The sequence below is a fragment of the Ursus americanus genome, unplaced genomic scaffold (assembly GCF_024610735.1).
Source record: "Ursus americanus isolate L20-20 unplaced genomic scaffold, mUrsAme1.1.p SCAF_54, whole genome shotgun sequence".
NCBI lineage: Eukaryota > Metazoa > Chordata > Mammalia > Carnivora > Ursidae > Ursus > Ursus americanus.
In genome coordinates, this window is record NW_028273636.1 from 67,882 (window position 1) to 71,874 (window position 3,993).

Sequence of the window (3,993 nt, forward strand, 5' to 3'; positions counted from 1 at the left end):
TTTCTTCCAGAGAAGTGGAGGGCATTTGCTTTAGCTTGCCACAACCACTTGGGATAGGGTCTGCACCTCAGGAAAACTGTCTCCGTGGGAAGCCGGCTTTTTGCAAAGGGGTCTCAGGGCCGTGTGCCTCGGCTGTCCCTCCGGCTCCCCAAAGCACAGGGACGAGGTGAGGGGCTTAGACCATGCCTGCGCAATGTTGTTTCTTACACCTGGGTGTGTGGCATTTTGTTGAGCTGGCTTCCCCCACTTGGGATAGATGTTCCACAGCAAGCACCTATTGATCGTCGGAAGCCGTTTTTGCACCAGGGGTCTCCGGGCTGTGTTCGTTGGGGTTGAACTCCTGCTAGCAAAACCGCCGGGTTGAGGGAAGGGTTCAGACTGTGCCTGGGCCCTGTGGTCTCTTCCAGGTCAGTGTATGGCATTTCCTTCCCCTTGCACCAGGCACCTGGGAGCATGTCTGCACGTGGAGAAAGACTTTCCCGTGGGAAGCCGGGTTTTGTCAAACGGGTCCCAGTGCTCTGCTCCTCTCTTTTCACTCTTGCTGCCAGAAGCCCAGGGAGGATGGGAGGGCTTAGAACATGGCTGGGCACTGCGATATCTTCCAGAGAAGTGGAGGGCATTTGCTTTAGCTTGCCACAACCACTTGGGATAGGGTCTGCACCTCAGGAACGTGTCTCCGTGGGAAGCCAGCTTTTTGCACAGCGGTCTCAGGGCCGTGTGCCTCGGCTGTCCCTCCGGCTCCCCAAAGCACAGGGACGAGGTGAGGGGCTTAGACCATGCCTGGGCAATGTTGTTTCTTACACCTGGGTGTGTGGCATTTTGTTGAGCTGGCTACCCCCACTTGGGATAGGTGTTCCACAGCAAGCACCTATTGTTCGTCGGAAGCCGTTTTTGCCCCAGGGGTCTCCGGGCTGTGTTCGTTGGGGTTGAACTCCTGCTAGCAAAACCGCCGGGTTGAGGGAAGGGTTCAGACTGTGCCTGGGCCCTGTGGTCTCTTCCAGGTCAGTGTATGGCATTTCCTTCCCCTTGCCCCAGGCACCTGGGAGCATGTCTGCACGTGGAGAAAGACTTTCCCGTGGGAAGCCGGGTTTTGTCAAACGGGTCCCAGTGCTCTGCTCCTCTCTTTTCACTCCTGCTGCCAGAAGCCCAGGGAGGATGGGAGGGCTTAGAACATGGCTGGGCACTGTGGTTTCTTCCAGAGAAGTGGAGGGCATTTGCTTTACCTTGCCACAACCACTTGGGATAGGGTCTGCACCTCAGGAAAACTGTCTCCGTGGGAAGCCGGCTTTTTGCAAAGGGGTCTCAGGGCCGTGTGCCTCGGCTGTCCCTCTGGCTCCCCAAAGCACAGGGACGAGGTGAGGGGCTTAGACCAAGCCTGGGCAATGTTGTTTCTTACACCTGGGTGTGTGGCATTTTGTTGAGCTGGCTACCCCCACTTGGGATAGGTGTTCCACAGCAAGCACCTATTGTTCGTCGGAAGCCGTTTTTGCCCCAGGGGTCTCCGGGCTGTGTTCGTTGGGGTTGAACTCCTGCTAGCAAAACCGCCGGGTTGAGGGAAGGGTTCAGACTGTGCCTGGGCCCTGTGGTCTCTTCCAGGTCAGTGTATGGCATTTCCTTCCCCCTGCCACAGGCACCTGGGAGCATCTCTGCACGTGGAGAAAGACTTTCCCGTGGGAAGCCGGGTTTTGTCAAACGGGTCCCAGTGCTCTGCTCCTCTCTTTTCACTCCTGCTGCCAGAAGCCCAGGGAGGATGGGAGGGCTTAGAACATGGCTGGGCACTGTGGTTTCTTCCAGAGAAGTGGAGGGCATTTGCTTTAGCTTGCCACAACCACTTGGGGTAGGGTCTACACCTCAGGAAAACTGTCTCTGTGGGAAGCCGTCTTTTTGCAAAGGGGTCTCAGGGCCGTGGGCCTCGGCTGTCCCTCCGGCTCCCCAAAGCACAGGGACAAGGTGAGGGGCTTAGACCATGCCTGGGCAATGTTGTTTCTTACACCTGGGTGTGTGGCATTTTGTTGAGCTGGCTTCCCCCACTTGGGATAGGTGTTCCACAGCAAGCACCTATTGATCGTCGGAAGCCGTTTTTGCACCAGGGGTCTCTACGCTGTGTTCGTTGGGGTTGAACTCCTGCTAGCAAAAACGCCGGGTTGAGGGAAGGGTTCAGACTGTGCCTGGGCCCTGTGGTCTCTTCCAGGTCAGTGTATGGCATTTCCTTCCCCTTGCGACAGGCACCTGGGAGCATGTCTGCACGTGGAGAAAGACTTTCCCGTGGGAAGCCGGGTTTTGCCAAACGGGACCCAGTGCTCTGCTCCTCTCTTTTCACTCCTGCTGCCAGAAGCCCAGGGAGGATGGGAGGGCTTAGAACATGGCTGGGCACTGTGGTTTCTTCCAGAGAAGTGGAGGGCATTTGCTTTAGCTTGCCACAACCACTTGGGATAGGGTCTACACCTCAGGAAAACTGTCTCTGTGGGAAGCCGTCTTTTTGCAAAGGGGTCTCAGGGCCGTGGGCCTCGGCTGTCCCTCCGGCTCCCCAAAGCACAGGGACGAGGTGAGGGGCTTAGACCATGCCTGGGCAATGTTGTTTCTTACACCTGGGTGTGTGGCATTTTGTTGAGCTGGCTACCCCCACTTGGGATAGGTGTTCCACAGCAAGCACCTATTGATCGTCGGAAGCCGTTTTTGCACCAGGGGTCTCCGGGCTGTGTTCGTTGGGGTTGAACTCCTGCTAGCAAAAACGCCGGGTTGAGGGAAGGGTTCAGACTGTGCCTGGGCTCTGTGGTCTCTTCCAGGTCAGTGTATGGCATTTCCTTCCCCTTGCCCCAGGCACCTGGGAGCATGTCTGCACGTGGAGAAAGACTTTCCCGTGGGAAGCCGGGTTTTGTCAAACGGGGCCCAGTGCTCTGCTCCTCTCTTTTCACTCTTGCTGCCAGAAGCCCAGGGAGGATGGGAGGGCTTAGAACATGGCTGGGCACTGTGGTTTCTTCCAGAGAAGTGGAGGGCATTTGCTTTACCTTGCCACAACCACTTGGGATAGGGTCTGCACCTCAGGAAAACTGTCTCCGTGGGAAGCCGGCCTTTTGCAAAGGGGTCTCAGGGCCGTGTGCCCCGGCTGTCCCTCCGGGTCCCCAAAGCACAGGGACGAGGTGAGGGGCTTAGACCATGCCTGGGCAATGTTGTTTCTTACACCTGGGTGTGTGGCATTTTGTTGAGCTGGCTACCCCCACTTGGGATAGGTGTTCCACAGCAAGCACCTATTGTTCGTCGGAAGCCGTTTTTGCCCCAGGGGTCTCCGGGCTGTGTTCGTTGGGGTTGAACTCCTGCTAGCAAAACCGCCGGGTTGAGGGAAGGGTTCAGACTGTGCCTGGGCCCTGTGGTCTCTTCCAGGTCAGTGTATGGCATTTCCTTCCCCTTGCCCCAGGCACCTGGGAGCATGTCTGCACGTGGAGAAAGACTTTCCCGTGGGAAGCCGGGTTTTGTCAAACGGGTCCCAGTGCTCTGCTCCTCTCTTTTCACTCCTGCTGCCAGAAGCCCAGGGAGGATGGGAGGGCTTAGAACATGGCTGGGCACTGTGGTTTCTTCCAGAGAAGTGGAGGGCATTTGCTTTACCTTGCCACAACCACTTGGGGTAGGGTCTACACCTCAGGAAAACTGTCTCTGTGGGAAGCCGTCTTTTTGCAAAGGGGTCTCAGGGCCGTGGGCCTCGGCTGTCCCTCCGGCTCCCCAAAGCACAGGGACAAGGTGAGGGGCTTAGACCATGCCTGGGCAATGTTGTTTCTTACACCTGGGTGTGTGGCATTTTGTTGAGCTGGCTTCCCCCACTTGGGATATGTGTTCCACAGCAAGCACCTATTGATCGTCGGAAGCCGTTTTTGCACCAGGGGTCTCTACGCTGTGTTCGTTGGGGTTGAACTCCTGCTAGCAAAAACGCCGGGTTGAGGGAAGGGTTCAGACTGTGCCTGGGCCCTGTGGTCTCTTCCAGGTCAGTGTATGGCATTT